We start from the raw sequence: 17,775 nt of genomic DNA, 5'->3' as shown, positions 1-17,775 counted from the left end.
AAACACGAAGTTTTGAAATAGATATCAATACAATTTGGGAATTTAACCTTCGCTAAAAGATTGTTTGAATCAAAAACTATGTGTTATGGCGATCAAACTGTTTATCATCATTAGAAAACAACATGTTAACCCGCTGTTTCATCTTGCCCCACCCGTTTCAACTTGCCCCGGTGTACCTTATACGAGGAAATGGAGCTGTTGTGTCGCACTCAAAAGACACGGTAGTTCTACCAAAAACTAAACGCGTTCCGCAACGGCTTCGTGCTGCGAGTCAAAACGTGCAGGAATAAGGACGGAGCCTCTTAACGGACATACATTAGGTAATTGAAAGGTAGAGGCAGCATTTCGACGAGCAGGTGAACGGCGCGAAGAACGTAGGTACGGGGTAGTAAGGCAGCAAAGAAAACGATAACGTCAGTGCAGCTGACGTCACTAACCACAAAATACTGATTTCAATTTGCTTATCGATATTATTATGGAGCTGACGGGCTCTCTATTGACCGTACCATAGTTCTACATAGGGTAGAAGCTTCAGTTTTGGCCAGCCCGGTGTTTTGGCCATAGTGCGGTATTCAGCCTGTTACGATCTAAATCGGCATAAATTTATTTTTTACTAGTAGATTCTAATATAACATGTTGATTACAGGTGTGAAAACCATACATTTTAATTAAAAACTGGAAGAAGAAAAAATTTTCCTTAAAAAAACAGCTCCCATATATCTATTTTGGCCAGGGTGCTTCTAATTTGGCCACTCCCATAAGAAATACACGTGATTGGCCAAAATAGAAACCAAAGCTGAGAATATGCCCAAAACTGCGGCAATACTTCTATTTTGGCCAGTGCCACTTTTAATACAAAAATTAAGTATTAGCTGGATTTCTGCATTTTTCTAATAAAGTATAGATCGAAACCTTTCATTTGACACTGTCGTAAAAAGAACTAATTTGGTCCGGTCTTGGTGTAAGATTACGTAACGATTTATTCGCTCTCTTCGATATCTATAATGATATAGGGGTTGATGCGTACGGTTTGATAGTTTATTTGCAACTAACTGGTCTGGCTCTTGTATAGGCTTATATGAGATGCTCATGATCGATCAAATGCAATTGTAATTTCTACCTACGTTCGTCGGCTGTGCGATCGTTCGGTACGAAGATAAGGAAGGGTTAACAATTCAAACATGATAGAGTAGGAGAACTATTTCAGGCTAATCTACTACTACATTAGGGTGGTACAATTCATTTGGATTCTAATTCAATTTTCACCAGACACATTGGTAGTTTTCATTGGATTATTGGTTATTTTTATAAAAATGATTTCCCTTAGACTGGCCAAAACCGATGCCCGCACCCTATTAGTCAAAAAAGGCGAAATATGGTGCTAGTGAGTAATTAATACTTACCAGCTGAAGCAGAACAAAGTAACTGATAATGGCTAGTTTCCACTTCGTACGTACTGTGCAAAAAGATAGGACAAGTAATGGTCAAGTAATGATTCCGCATCAAAATTACTTGAGCAGTTCGCTGCTGGCAAGTAAGGAAAAAAGTGTAACGCTCGTAACGCCTCCCGTGCAAATCAAATGGAGCTGTCATTTTTCCGCACGGAAAAATATTCCGTGCTATTGATATTCGTAAGGAAAAGTGACATTTCTGCCCATATAGATCAGTTGTCAAAACTACTTGTGGAAAAAGGAGGAATTTTACTTGAGCGCTCTACTTGGGAACAAGAAACTTAGCTTAAGAAAGGATAGTTGAAAAAAGAAAACTCTCAGTGGTTATTCACTGAAAGTGGAAGTGATCATAGCACGCTAAGCCGAAAAGTAGAGTTTATCCCAGTTAGGGCCACGAAGAAGAACAAAAATTCAAATACATTGGAGATTGATTTTTTTCAATATAAATACACTGCTACAGGCTTTGGAAGAAAACATAAAACCACCCGAGGTTTGGCCTTTCCGAGACTTCACAGCCTGAAGCAAAAGCATATCAGTACCCACCTACAATCCATCACTGCATTGAATGATTCAAAATAAAATTAAAAAAATCATTGTAGGTACTTGACTTATTTTTTTCTATTGACTCATGGAAACTGGTACTGATACACTAAAGTATATCACAAATTATGTTCAAACTTTTCTTGAAAGTATGCAGGAACTTAAATTTTGTAATAATCTAGAAAAAATATCAAAATTTTACGTGTTTCGTTCAATTTTAATTAATCTGAATTAAGTTGAACAAATCCTTCAATATTGTCCCAACAAGAGATTTCATTTCTAATGATTTTTCTTGGTGATGGTTGAAACCCGACTGCAAAATTATATCAGGTTTGTAACATATTGTGTTTTGATATTATAATAATTTTCAATAACTGGTTTTGTTATAATTAACTTATTGTGTATTAATCAGATCAACATTACCTAAAAAACAAGATACATATACATCTTAATAAACTTGATATAACTTTGTAACACCACTATCTGAATGCTTAAGAATCTAAACTAAATTACATTAGGGGATTTTTTTTTATTACCGAACAGTTGGGGCTGAAGGGTCTCCGATTTCAATGAAAATTTTACCATAGCTTGAGGTCGTGGATATATGATCATATATGGAATTCAAAAAAAAATCATAGAGGACTATTTTCCCGGAAAACGCTAGATAAAATGTCACGATTTTCTAAAATTGTGTAAAACACCCCAAACTTCAAAAAATCATATCTCAAAAACTATGCATCGCAGAACAAACTTTTTTTAGTGAAATCGACGCCAAATGTCCTCAGTAATCCAATAAAAATACGTCGAGAAAAAAATTCTCAGAAAAATTTTTACCGTAGAGAAAAAACGTCTAAAAATGCTGATAAAAGTACCGTTTGTATCATAAATTATTTTCAACAAAAAATTTCTAAGCGCAAAAACTAATGTTCTTTCTTTCGTTGCTTGACACCAAAATGGAACCTCTTACCGTTTTGAAGATATAGCCATAAAACCAACGGCCAGTCGCTATATTTTCATAGGAAGCCATCCCCAAGTAACCACAAGCATTATATCATAACTTTAATTCAATAGTATTATAGTTTAGTTAATGCAAGATAACTTTGATGTTACATCTGTCAAGTAATGAAGCGTTTAATCTACTTTATGAAAGCATTGAAGCATTACAAGATTTTGACAGTTCTGTAAAGTTCTATAGGGCCGTTGTTTAATGCTTCATTGCATTCCATATTAAAAGCTTTAAAGCAATCAATAATGCAAGCATTTATTACTTTATATATGCCTTTACTAAAGCTTCCATCGTTGTAAACAGAAAAATATCCCTCAGTTCGAAAAAAAATGTAAATCATTTTTAGAAACAGAACCATTCAGAACAAAAGAAAAACAAACCAAAATTTCATGGATTGCTGCGTAGCACTTAGATTATCATGCTCAGATGTTGCTGTTTGAAAATTTATTTTACGTATGGTTTTTGTGGCTTCTGGTTGTGGTATGAAAACAGATGCTGAGGGAACAGAATTTTTTTTGGATTGGTTTTCTTATTTAACATAACGCCCTGAACAAAAAAAACAAAATCAACACGGACGAATTTATATTCGAGAGTAAGATAACTGATGGCATTCAGACCCCTACACATTTTTTTAGAGTTGCTGAAAACACAACTCAATAAGGCACGAGCTAAGTATACGTTACCTTATGTTGCACATTTTCCAGGTGCAAAATACATGGTATCGTAGCACACAGCGTTAGCGCGTCCGAGTTTCATCGTGGTTTAGTTTCAGCAGTCTAGGTTCAATTTCCGAAATACAATAAAAAACATCAAAGAGAGAGTATCGAAATAGGTATGAGAAGATAAAAATAGATATAAAAATGAAATACATACTTTTTTTTCTTTTTTGACATGATGCATTAAGTATGCATCCCATACGATTTAATTGCATTAGCTATATGGTACAAGCGTTTTATACGCTTTAGCAATCACTACAGTAAAGCTGGCTTTAAATCAACAATAGTAGCGCCAGTTTCGACATTAAGGACAGACTTGTTAGAATCCCAAAATGGCCGACTTTGGCACCTACTCACGATTTTGAGGGCACAAATCTTTTCGTAAACAAAACCAGCGCACCTGATCTTCTTATTTTAAGCTTGTTACGAGTGAGCAAGAACAGAATAATGAAATGCATTGTTGTGTGAAGCTTGCCTCTTGAAATTTGTGCTTTTGCATTTCTGATGCACTGTTGAAGCGGGATTTCAAGACGTTTGTCCTTAAACCTACTTTAATGCAAGGTTGCAACCATTCATTTGCAAAGATTTACATTCATTTGCTATTATCTCAGTTCAGAAGCATGCTATCGAAAAACAATGTATGGATGAATTTAACCTTGTAGTTTTATCTGAAAGTTTTCCGAATAACATTGGGGTCGCACATGCATTCCAAAGTCGTGAGCGAGCTGTGAAGGCAACTTTCCACAGCGTGAATGAAATTTACATTCACCGCGTGGAGAGTTGCCTTCACAGCTCGCTCACGACTTTGGTATACGTTTGCGACCCCAATGTTATTCGGCAAACTTTCAGATAAAACTACAAGGTTAAATTCATCCATACATTATTTTTCGATAGCATGCTTCTGAACTGAGATAATAGCAAATGAATGTAAATCTTTGCAAATGAATGATCGCAACCTTGCTTTAATGGTGCCTATATGACAAAACAACTTTTTATCGTATGTCATATGATACACTATAAAGCGAAATTAATGCTCTATATCCAGCGTCATGGTTACTTGGGTATTACAAGCGAGAGTAACATAAAATATATATGGATCTCGTGACTCACTACTAGTTACAAAATGTCAACAATGCTTAATGTCATTTCTTGAAAAGTTAGAGTGAGTCACCTTTAAGTAATTATCAGATTGAAGTAGTATTTGGCTACTTGTGCTAAAATAACATGATTTAAACACCCCCGTAAACTAAATTAAACTTTTCACTAGGTGTTCCACATGAGTAAAATTTTAAAATATGGCCGTCCTTAACAATGTCTGAAAATCATGTACAAAAAAAATTGAGTCAACATTTGAAAATGAGCACGTGAAATTAAAATAAATAATATAAAGTTTTGTTAATTCTAACTGTTGTAAGTTACCCCATAGTAGTTGCCGAAAATAGTTGAGAATTTTTACATTGCTTGGTCGATAATTTGATCAATCTTTTATTGTTCAGCTAAGCTTAGGTACCCTAACAGATAGCAAGATCATCTGACTTTATCGCACTTACCATAGGAGAGAGGTAAAGCACGACTTCCATACTTGTTTCAATGACAAATATGAGCAAACCGTTCTAACAGTGAAATTTAACAAACAGAGAAACAAAATTATTTTTTCCACTGAAACGATCTTTGATATCTATATTTTTCACAATATGGAAAAGTAGTTCACATTTAATATATGTCATCGTGTTGCAAGTAAGTGTAGAATAAGCTTTTAGTTAAAATACACATAAAAAATAATCGTGTTGCAAGTAACCCCGTTTGACGGTACACTCTCAGTGAAAATGGCTATAAATTTACTGTTACTGTTCTGATGATTTGGAAAAATTTAATATTCTGCAAAGTTTGTTGCCATGATTCGGATCATTTGAAAGTATGTTGTTTTCAACAAAGCTGTTTTGTGCACAGAGAACTTATAAATGATATACCGTTAGAATCGGAAATCCACACAAAGGTGAGGTTAGTAATCATACAAATGTTATATTTCATATACCATCAAGGCACCATTCACCGTGGATCTAAGAGGATTCGGGGCGAATTAGGGCTGTCATTTGACACTAGTCTTATAAACATTGTTTGTGCCGCTTTTGATTGCCTTCATTATAGGTTAAAGTTAAAGTAATATCGACAGAAGTAGAAAATTTTTCATAAAATTTGGTGATATTTATAGGGCAAATTGTGTATTTTCGACAGTTTTGTTCTCTTCGTCGTCATGGGAGGTTTTTCGATAGCTGTTGAACTCAGAGTTGGTCTCAAATCCTTCCCAACCAAGCTGAGTTATATGACCAAGTTTCAGGAGAGACGAACTAACCAAGGGCTGAAAGTCTCTTTAATAAAGACAAATCAATCAATCAATCAATCAAGTTTCAGGAAATTTGACCGACAAAAACCCCCCATGACGAAGAGAACAAACCTGTCGATAATACCCATCGTCACCCTAGTACAATCAGCAGAGGGCAGTTTCCTACCGGTATCAGAAGGCCGGCTCCCGAGGCACGTTATCCTCCATTTGGGACATTTGTGCCATCATATATTTCCAAATCTTGGCGGGATATTACTGTGAAGTTTATTCCGAAAGTGGGTCGTGCGTCGTATGAAGAATCAAAGAGTTTCAGACCTATCAGTTTGACCTCTTTTCTTCTGAAATGCTTAGAACGCATTGTGGATCCTCACATCCGTGATGTTCATCTGGCCAATGTGCCTCTTCATGTGAACCAACATGCTTATCAATCTGGAAAGTCCACTGTGACTCTTTTACACAAAGTTGTTTACGATATCGAGAAAGCATTCGCTCAAAAGCAATCCTGCTTGGGTGTTTTCTTAGATATCGAATCAAGGGTGCCTTTGACAACGTGCCTTTAGATGCCATATTGGAAGCCGCACGGAGTCATGGTATATCTCCAATGATTTCCAATTGGATTCATCAAATGCTCAAAAACCGATATCTCTTCTCGACATTGCGTCTAGCAGAGATTAGGAAATTGAGTGCTTGTGGATGCCCTCAAGGGGGAGTCTTACCACCGCTTTTGTGGAATCTCGTAGCAGATACGCTATTGAGGCAACTCAATAATAGCGGTTTTCCTACTTATGGTTTTGCCGACGACTACCTAACATTGTTAGTCGGTATGTGCATCAGCACCCTTTTCGACCTGATGCAAAACGCTCTTCGGGTAGTAGAGGGTTGGTGTCGCCAATATGGCCTTTCGGTTAATCCGAGTAAAATATCTATTGTTTTTTTTTACGGAAAGGCGAAACCGTAATGGCGTTCGACCTTTGCGTCTCTTTGATTCTGAAATCGATGTGACTGAACAGGTAAAGTACGTTGGAGTTATTCTTGATTCCAAGCTTTCCTGGGCACCTCATGTTGAGTTCAGAATCAAGAAAGCTTGTATGGCCTTCGGGAAATGCCGGCGAACCTTTGGTACAATTTGGGGTCTAAAATCCAAGTATATCAAATGGATTTACACAACTGTTGTTCGACCAATATTGGCATATGGATGTTTTGTGTGGTGGCAAAAGGGCGAAATGAGAACGATCCAAACAAAGTTAGGCCATCACTAAAGGATGTGCCTAATGGCGATGTCTGGAGCGTTCTCTTCAACTCCCACGGCACCGCTCGAAGTTCTCTTTGACGTTGCTCCACAACACATACATCTCAATACAAGAAGCACTTTCTTGCTCTTACCGTCTACGGGTACTCGGTCTACTAGAGGAATCTCCTGTGAACCGCACATCAACACACACCTCGTTGTTTCCACTTTTGGTGAATAGGGACAAAATTGTCCTTGCTCCAAGTGATCTTACAATTGCTTGTAATTTTCCACGAAATTCCCTTCCCGGGAGGAGTGGACATCTGGATATCTGGAAAGAAGTATTTCAGACGGCATCGTATGTTACACTGATGGCTGCCTTCTCGAAGGTCGAGCAGGTGCTGGTGTTTATTCTCGTGAGCTAAGGCTGCATCAGTCTTACTCACTTGGTAGACACTGCACCGTTTTTCAGGCCGAAATCTTTGTTCTTATGTGCGGAGTGCAATCAACACTTCAGCAGCACGTAATGGGCAAAGTAATATACTTCGGTTCATATAGGCAGGCTGCTATTAAAGCACTTGCTTCGGCAAACTCAAGGTCGAAGATAGTTATCGCTTGTCGAACTCAAATCGAGGAGCTGAATTCAGCAAACGCTGTTAAGGAACTGTTAATTTATTACGTAAGGGAATATTTACGAATTTTCGACACCAACAAACCCAACCCCAAAAATCCCATTTTGAAAATGCTGGCAATTCGTCAATTTTTAACTATTTTTTATGAAGTCACTTTCAATCGATCATAAATTGATGCAAGTTTGCTACACCCAAGTGGCCATGCAATATCCGGAACCATTCCGGAGATATTCGTGATTGTACTGGGGTCAGGGAGGGTGCCGAAATGGCTAAAAATGATTATTTCGTGGGTTATTGTGTTTTAACCATCGATTTTCAGCGGATTTTTTGTTGCGAACAGTGAAACGCAACTGCGATAATCAGATTTGAATAAGTTGACCCATCCGGATCACCGTGACAGGTTCCGCGGGGGCCTCATTGGGGACACTTCTGGTTTTCTTTCAAAACATGTCGTGCGACATATCAAACTTCATGATTTCGAATGACTGAGTTCGAAACGATACCCTGAAGTCTGTATCAACTAATATGGCCATCCCGGAACATCTAGTATAGGTTCCACGGGGGTGACATCGGGGACATTTCTGGTTTGCAAATAAAAACATACCGTGCGACGTATCAAACTTCATGATTTCAAGAGAATGGGGCAGAAAAAATTGACTGAAGTATGTAGCAACTGATATGGTCGCTCCGAAACACCTGAAACAGGTTCCGCGGGGGCCTCTCAAACACAATAACACACCAAATAATCACTTTTAGCCATTTGGCGAAACAGAACACCTCTCCATCCCCCTGATCCCAGTACAATTCGGAATATCTCCGGAATGGTTCCGGATATTACATGACCATTTGAGTATGATACACTTGAACCAATTTATAAGGAGTGTATCGAAAATTAACTATAAACATTCAGGATGTTCTATCTCGAAGCATGTTTGGTATTATCATTTCGGTTCTTCTATCAAATCTTCACAATATAGTCAAGTTTAGAACAGCCTGAAAAAAATTGAAAAATGTTTAGCCTTATTGAAAATATTGTAGAATGAATACATCTCAAAAATTAAAGTTTTGGACGAATTGTTGTTTTTTAAAGATTTTTCAGCGTTTCAATAACCTGTAGCGAATAAAACTTGTACGGCGAAAAATCCAAAAAATATTAATTATTGTTAGCTGTTATGTACACATAACATATCACCGAACACCAACTAAAAAAAAATATTTATGATCGTAAAACCCTCAACATTTAAAAAATGGCCTATCCTAAAAAAACACTATTTTTTTTGTCGAACTTTGACAGTCTGTTTTAAATATCTTCAAAGGTTATACAATTCCGTTCTCTACTAAAGCTACCTCGTCGTTAAGTTTAAAAACATTTTCAATTAAAAAAATTGAATTATCAATTTGATGTATTTTTTATTTGCGTAATCGTGCTTTGAATGAGCATCAAAAAATTGGGTCACTTAGTCAAATCTTAACCGATTTTAATTCTCTTGGCTCGGTTGGATCTGGATTTTTCCCTAAATTTGACGGTCCAAAGATGGATTGGATTGGCCAAGTGGTTCCGGAGATATTCCGGATTCCGTTGGGGTAATAGATTATCTTGGAAGAAGAGAACTCTAGAATTTGTCATCAGCTTGATGGTTTTCGCATTATTTCTAGGCTATTTATTCTACAAAAACTCGGTAAAATGTTTCGACAATATCTGGAAGCATTCATGAACTCTCTGGGAACCACCTGGCCACGTTACAGATTCCACGCCCCCAGGGAAGTGGCCAATTACCGACCTGAGCCAAACCCTAACGTACGACCTATCAAACTTCATGAATTTTCAGTGCCAGCTCGTTGGTGATCATTACAAGGACGACCCTTCTTTGTGGAACCACTTGGCCATGTTCCGGACTGAAGGCCACGCCCCCGGGGAAGTGGCCAATTACCGACCTGAGCCAAACCCTAACGTGCGACCTATCAAACTTCATGAATTTTCAGTGCCAGCTCTTTGGTGACCATTACAAGGAAGACCTTTCTTTGTGGAACATTTTGGCCATGTTCCGAACTAGAGGCCATGCCCCCGGGGAAGTGGCCACTTACCGACATGAAACAAACCCGTGCATGCGACCTATCAAAGTTCTTGAATTTTCAGTGCCAGCTCTTTGGTGACCATTACAAGGATGACCTTTCTTTGTGGAACATTTTGGCCATGTTCCGAACTAGAGGCCATGCCCCCGGGGAAGTGGCCACTTACCGACATGAAACAAACCCGTGCATGCGACCTATCAAAGTTCTTGAATTTTCAGTGCCAGCTCTTTGGTGACCATTACAAAGTTGACCTTTTTTGGTGGAACCATTTGGCCATGTTTCCGACTAGAGGCCATGCCCCCAGGGAAGTGGCTACTAACTTCATGAATTTTCAGTGCCAGCTCGTTGGTGATCGTTACAAGTATGACTTTTTTTTCGGAACCACTTGACCATGTTCCGGACTAGAGGACATGCCTTCAGGGAAGTGGCCACTCACCTACATGAAACAAACCCTAGTATGCGACCTAACAAACTTCTAGAATTTTCAGCGCCAGCTTGTCGGTGACTATTTCAAGTACAACTTTTCTATGTGAAACCACTTGGCCATGTTCCTGAAGTTCCTTTAGGAATTCTTTCGGATGTTCCTTCAGAAATTCCACTGGGGTTCGTTCTCGAAATCCTCTGAATTTTCTTTTCAAAAATTTCACTGGAGGCCTCTTCAGTAATTCCTTTGGATGCTGCTCCTGGAATTTCTCTGGAAGTTCTTTTAGTAATTCTTCTGGAAGTTCCTTCAAGAATTACTGAAGAACTTCCAGAGGAATTCCTAAAGAGACTTCTAGTGAAATTCCTGAAGGAACTTCCAGAGAAATCTTGAGGAATTCCTAAAGAAATTTTATGATCAATTCCTGAAGGGGTTTTCAGTGAAATACAAGAAGGAACATCCGTAGAAACTTCCTGAAGAATTCCTGAAGGAACTTTCAAAGAAAAGAAAATAAAATCTAGAAGAACTCCCGCAGAAACTCCCTGAAGAGTTTATGAAGGAATTCTCAGAGGAATTCCCGAAGAAAACTCCAGAGGAATTCCCGAAGGAAATTCAAGTGGAAATTCAAGAAGAATTCCCGAAGAAATATCCAGATAAATTCCCAAAGATAACTCAAGAGGAATTATCGGAGAAAATTCCAGAGGAATTCCCGTAGAAAATTCCAGAAGAATTCCCGTAGAAAATTCCAGAGGAATTCCCGTCGGAAATTCCAGAGGAATTCCCGTAGGAAATTCCAGAGGAATTTCTGTAGGAAATTCCAGAGGAATTTCTGTAGGAAATTCCAGAGGAATTCCCGTAGGAAATTTCAAAGGAATTCTCGTAGGAAATTACAGAGGAATTATCGTAGGAAAGTACAGAGGAATTCTCGACAGAAATTCCAGAGGAATTCCCGAAGGAAATTCCAGAGGAATTCCCGAAGGAAATTCCAGAGGAATTCCCGAAGGAAATTCCAGAGGAATTCCCGAAGGAAATTCCAGAGGAATTCCCGAAGGAAATTCCAGAGGAATTCCCGTAGGAAATTCCAGAGGAATTCCCGTAGGAAATTCCAGAGGAATTCCCGTAGGAAATTCCAGAGGAATTCCCGTAGGAAATTCCAGAGGAATTCCCGTAGGAAATTCCAGAGGAATTCCCGTAAGAAATTCCAGAGGAATTCCCGTAGGAAATTCCAGAGGAATTCCCGTAGGAAATTCCAGAGGAATTCCCGTAGGAAATTCCAGAGGAATTCCCGTAGGAAATTCCAGAGGAATTCCCGTAGGAAATTCCAGAGGAATTCCCGTAGGAAATTCCAGAGGAATTCCCGTAGGAAATTCCAGAGGAATTCCCGTAGGAAATTCCAGAGGAATTCCCGTAGGAAATTCCAGAGGAATTCCCGTAGGAAATTCCAGAGGAATTCCCGTAGGAAATTCCAGAGGAATTCCCGTAGGAAATTCCAGAGGAATTCCCGTAGGAAATTCCAGAGGAATTCCCGTAGGAAATTCCAGAGGAATTCCCGTAGGAAATTCCAGAGGAATTCCCGTAGGAAATTCCAGAGGAATTCCCGTAGGAAATTCCAGAGGAATTCCCGTAGGAAATTCCAGAGGAATTCCCGTAGGAAATTCCAGAGGAATTCCCGTAGGAAATTCCAGAGGAATTCCCGTAGGAAATTCCAGAGGAATTCCCGTAGGAAATTCCAGAGGAATTCCCGTAGGAAATTCCAGAGGAATTCCCGTAGGAAATTCCAGAGGAATTCCCGTAGGAAATTCCAGAGGAATTCCCGTAGGAAATTCCAGAGGAATTCCCGTAGGAAATTCCAGAGGAATTCCCGTAGGAAATTCCAGAGGAATTCCCGTAGGAAATTCCAGAGGAATTCCCGTAGGAAATTCCAGAGGAATTCCCGAAGGAAATTCCAGAGGAATTCCCGAAGGAAATTCCAGAGGAATTCCCGAAGGAAATTCCAGAGGAATTCCCGAAGGAAATTCCAGAAGAATTCCCGTAGGAAATTCCAGAAGAATTCCTCTGGAATTTCCAGAGGAATTCCCGTAGGAAATTCCAGAGGAATTCCTGTAGGAAATTCCAGAGGAATTCTCGTAAGAAATTCCAGGGGAATCCCCGACGGAAATTCCTCGGGAATTCCCGTAAGAAATTCCAAAGCAATTCCCGTAGGAATTCCTCTGGAATTTCCTACGGGAATTGCTCTGGATTTTCTTCGAGAAGAAAACTCCAGAGGAATTCCCGAAGGAAATTCAAGTGGAAATTCAAGAAGAATTCTCGAAGGAAATTCCAAAAGAATTCCCTAAGATAACCTTAAGAGGAATTCTCGTAGAAAATTCCATAGGAGTTCCCGAAGGAAATTCCAGAGAAATTCCTGTAGGAAATTCCAGAGGAATTCTCGTAGGAAATTCCAGAGGAATCCCCGACGGAAAATCCTCTGGAATTCCCGTAAGAAATTCCAAAGCAATTCCCGTAGGAATTCCTCTGGAATTTCCTACGGGAATTCCTCTTTAATTGTCTTCGGGAATTCCAGAGGAATTTCCTACAGGATTCCCCGTAGGAAATTTCATACAGGAATTCCTATGGAATTTCCTACAGGAATTTCTCTGGAATTTCCTACAGGAATTCCTCTAGAATTTCGTACAGGAATTCCTCTGGAATTTCATACAGGAATTCTTCTGGAATTTCCTTCGGGAATTCCTCTGGAATTTCCTTCGGGAATTCCTCTGGAATTTCCTTCGGGAATTCCTCTGGAATTTCCTTCGGGAATTCCTCTGGAATTTCCTTCGGGAATTCCTCTGGAAATTCCTTCGGGAATTCCTCTGGAATTTCCTTCGGGAATTCCTCTGGAATTTCCTTCGGGAATTCCTCTGGAATTTCCTTCGGGAATTCCTCTGGAATTTCCAACGGGAATTCCTCTGGAATTTCCAACGGGAATTCCTCTGGAATTTCCTACGGGAATTCCTCTGGAATTTCCTACGGGAATTCCTCTGGAATTTCCTACGGGAATTCCTCTGGAATTTCCTACGGGAATTCCTCTGGAATTTCCTACGGGAATTCCTCTGGAATTTCCTACGGGAATTCCTCTGGAATTTCCTACGGGAATTCCTCTGGAATTTCCTACGGGAATTCCTCTGGAATTTCCTACGGGAATTCCTCTGGAATTTCCTACGGGAATTCCTCTGGAATTTCCTACGGGAATTCCTCTGGAATTTCCTACGGGAATTTCTCTGGAATTTCCTTTGGGAATTCCTCTGGAATTTCCTTCGGGAATTCCTCTGGAATTTCCTTCGGGAATTCCTCTGGAATTTCCTTCGGGAATTCCTCTGGAATTTCCTTCGGGAATTCCTCTGGAATTTCCTTCGGGAATTCCTCTGGAATTTCCTTCGGGAATTCCTCTGGAATTTCCTTCGGGAATTCCTCTGGAATTTCCTTCGGGAATTCCTCTGGAATTTCCTTCGGGAATTCCTCTGGAATTTCCTTCGGGAATTCCTCTGGAATTTCCTTCGGGAATTCCTCTGGAATTTCCTTCGGGAATTCCTCCGGAATTTCCTTCGGGAATTCCTCTGGAATTTCCTTCGGGAATTCCTCTGGAATTTCCTTCGGGAATTCCTCTGGAATTTCCTTCGGGAATTCCTCTGGAATTTCCTTCGGGAATTCCTCTGGAATTTCCTTCGGGAATTCCTCTGGAATTTCCTACGGGAATTCCTCTGGAATTTCCTTCGGGAATTCCTCTGGAATTTCCTTCGGGAATTCCTCTGGAATTTCCTTCGGGAATTCCTCTGAAATTTCCTTCGGGAATTCCTCTGGAATTTCCTTCGGGAATTCCTCTGGAATTTCCTTCGGGAATTCCTCTGGAATTTCCTTCGGGAATTCCTCTGGAATTTCCTTCGGGAATTCCTCTGGAATTTCCTTCGGGAATTCCTCTGGAATTTCCTTCGGGAATTCCTCTGGAATTTCCTTCGGGAATTCCTCTGGAATTTCCTTCGGGAATTCCTCTGGAATTTCCTTCGGGAATTCCTCTGGAATTTCCTTCGGGAATTCCTCTGGAATTTCCTTCGGGAATTCCTCTGGAATTTCCTTCGGGAATTCCTCTGGAATTTCCTTCGGGAATTCCTCTGGAATTTCCTTCGGAAATTCCTCTGGAATTTCCTACAGGAATTCCTCTGGAATTTCCTACAGGAATTCCTCTGGAATGTCATACAGGAATTCCTCTGGAATTTCATACAGGAATTCCTCTGGAATTTCCTTCAGGAATTCCTCTGGAATTTCCTTCAGGAATTCCTCTGGAATTTCCTTCAGGAATTCCTCTGGAATTTCCTTCAGGAATTCCTCTGGAATTTCCTACAGAAATTCCTCTGGAATTTCCTACAGGAATTCCACTGGAATTTCCTACAGGAATTCCTCTGGAATTTCCTTCGGGAATCCCTATGGAATTGTCTACGAGAATTCCGCTTGAGTTATCTTTGGGAATTTATCTGGATATTTCTTCGGGAATTCTTCTTGAATTTCCACTTGAATTTCCTTCGGGAATTCCTCTGGAGTTTTCTTCGGGAATTCCTCTGAGAATTCCTTCATAAACTCTTCAGGGAGTTTCTTCGGGAGTTCTTCTAGATTTTATTTTCTTTTCTTTGAAAGTTCCTTCAGGAATTCTTCAGGAAGTTTCTACGGATGTTCCTTCTTGTATTTCACTGAAAACCCCTTCAGGAATTGATCATAAAATTTCTTTAGGAATTCCTCAAGATTTCTCTGGAAGTTCCTTCAGGAATTTCACTAGAAGTCTCTTTAGGAATTCCTCTGGAAGTTCTTCAGTAATTCTTGAAGGAACTTCCAGAAGAATTACTAAAAGAACTTCCAGAGAAATTCCAGGAGCAGCATCCAAAGGAATTACTGAAGAGGCCTCCAGTGAAATTTTTGAAAAGAAAATTCAGAGGATTTCGGGAACGAACCCCAGTGGAATTTCTGAAGGAACATCCGAAAGAATTCCTAAAGGAACTTCAGGAACATGGCCAAGTGGTTTCACATAGAAAAGTTGTACTTGAAATAGTCACCGACAAGCTGGCGCTGAAAATTCTAGAAGTTTGTTAGGTCGCATACTAGGGTTTGTTTCATGTAGGTGAGTGGCCACTTCCCTGAAGGCATGTCCCCTAGTCCGGAACATGGTCAAGTGGTTCCGAAAAAAAAGTCATCCTTGTAACGATCACCAACGAGCTGGCACTGAAAATTCATGAAGTTAGTAGCCACTTCCCTGGGGGCATGGCCTCTAGTCGGAAACATGGCCAAATGGTTCCACCAAAAAAGGTCAACTTTGTAATGGTCACCAAAGAGCTGGCACTGAAAATTCAAGAACTTTGATAGGTCGCATGCACGGGTTTGTTTCATGTCGGTAAGTGGCCACTTCCCCGGGGGCATGGCCTCTAGTTCGGAACATGGCCAAAATGTTCCACAAAGAAAGGTCTTCCTTGTAATGGTCACCAAAGAGCTGACACTGAAAATTCATGAAGTTTGATAGGTCGCACGTTAGGGTTTGGCTCAGGTCGGTAATTGGCCACTTCCCTGGGGGCGTGGAATCTGTAACGTGGCCAGGTGGTTCCCAGAGAGTTCATGAATGCTTCCAGATATTGTCGAAACATTTTACCGAGTTTTTGTAGAATAAATAACCTGGAAATAATGCGAAAACCATCAAGCTGATGACAAATTCTAGAGTTCTCTTCTTCCAAGATAATCTATTACCCCAACGGAATCCGGAATATCTCCGGAACCACTTGGCCAATCCAATCCATCTTTGGACCGTCAAAACTAGGGAAAAATCCCGATCCAACCGAGCCAAGAGAATTAAAATCGGTTAAGATTTGACTAAGTTAGAGCAAATTGAAGGTAAAAATGATGTGCCAAAAAGTATGTTAGTACAGCAAAGGTTAAGAATTGCGCTAAAATGGAGTCGAATTTTTTCTTGAAAATATTTTTTTTTACCTATAGGGTATTGGATCCCTTATTAAGCATGTGGCTCCCATTTTCATCCTACGAAAAACAAAGGATTGAAGGGTTGTTTGTTTTGTTTCTTATTTTTGTATTTTTTGTTAGAAGTGAGCACGCACGAAAACAAAAAAGAACGGAATCAATAGGTGCCGTATTCGCCTGATTTGGAATAGGATGAATATGGGAGCGTGAGATTACTGATGGTACACATACCCTATTATGAGCAATCTGGGAAAGAATATATTTGCGCTAAAATATTTTAAAAAATCAAAAAAAAAATCCATTTTTTCCGCAATTTCAAATTTTTAAGAGGTGTCCAAAATTTCAAGATCATGCGTTTAAACTTTGAGATTGATGTTCATTAAGGTGGCCCACACTTATATGAAAAACAAAAATTTCGAAAAATGCCAAGTCTTACCTCCTCAATCAGTTGTTTTGGACTCCCAGAAGCTACGTTCAAAATTTGAGCAAAATCGGTTGAGCCTAAGGGGGCGCTCAAAACGCTTGAAGTTTGTATGGGAAAACTTGACCAAATGTATGCAGAAATTTTAAGATTTCGAATTTTGTCGCTAGGTGGCGCTGTAAGCGTTCAATAATCAAACCCTTTGGTATTATTGTAGGTCACTATATGCCAAACAACTTTGTCGAAGACCGCAAAGTGATCCAACGTCTGTGAAAAAAGTTCCGTTCTTTTTTGTTTTCGTGCGTGCTCACTTCTAACAAAAAATACAAAAATAAGAAACAAAACAAACAACCCTTCAATCCTCGAATAAATTATTTTTCAGGATGTTTTGAACATATATAGTTAATTTCCGATACACTCCTTAATCGATTAAGGGCGACTTCAAAGAAATCGGATGAAAATTGGCGAAATGCCAGTATTTTCAAAATGAGTTGTCAGGGGTCGGGTATGTGAAGGTTAAACATGCTATTTAAATAATAAAGAAAGAACGAATCATTCAGTCAGAAACATGAACAATATTCCAGTGGCGAATATCTGAAAACTGAGTTAGTCCGTTAAATACGGAATTGACGATCAGCCTAAGTTTGAGAATCTGAGTGAGCAAAATAGCTTCAGGAATGCATCAAATTATATTGAGCTGCCGTAACATCGCAAGAGTACAAAAACGAAAGGAACTGAAATGCATTTTAACAGAATTTGACAGAATTTGGAGCATTGACGTCTAATCCAACTTTTTTGTAATATGTATTCGCCTCCAAACACAGCGGAAGTGAAACTTCAAAAGCTGGAATTTAATATGCAAAGCATAACCGAACTATTGATTATGGTACTCCAACAATTGCCCGCCATAACCGCTCTATAGGTAAGCACAATGAAATCACGGTTCGCGTAC

At 39.5% G+C, this 17,775-nt stretch overlaps 1 protein-coding gene across 1 annotated transcript in view; it reads right to left on the bottom strand.

Annotated features, from left to right (window-relative positions):
- LOC109421312 (tRNA-dihydrouridine(16/17) synthase [NAD(P)(+)]-like) overlaps positions 1-17,775 on the bottom strand; it is a 502,248-nt gene that overhangs the window by 47,285 nt on the left and 437,188 nt on the right. The window lies entirely within an intron of this gene.

Source organism: Aedes albopictus, chromosome 2 (genome assembly GCF_035046485.1).
Source record: "Aedes albopictus strain Foshan chromosome 2, AalbF5, whole genome shotgun sequence".
NCBI classification, from domain to species: domain Eukaryota; kingdom Metazoa; phylum Arthropoda; class Insecta; order Diptera; family Culicidae; genus Aedes; species Aedes albopictus.
This window is presented reverse-complemented; position numbering and strand designations above follow the sequence as displayed.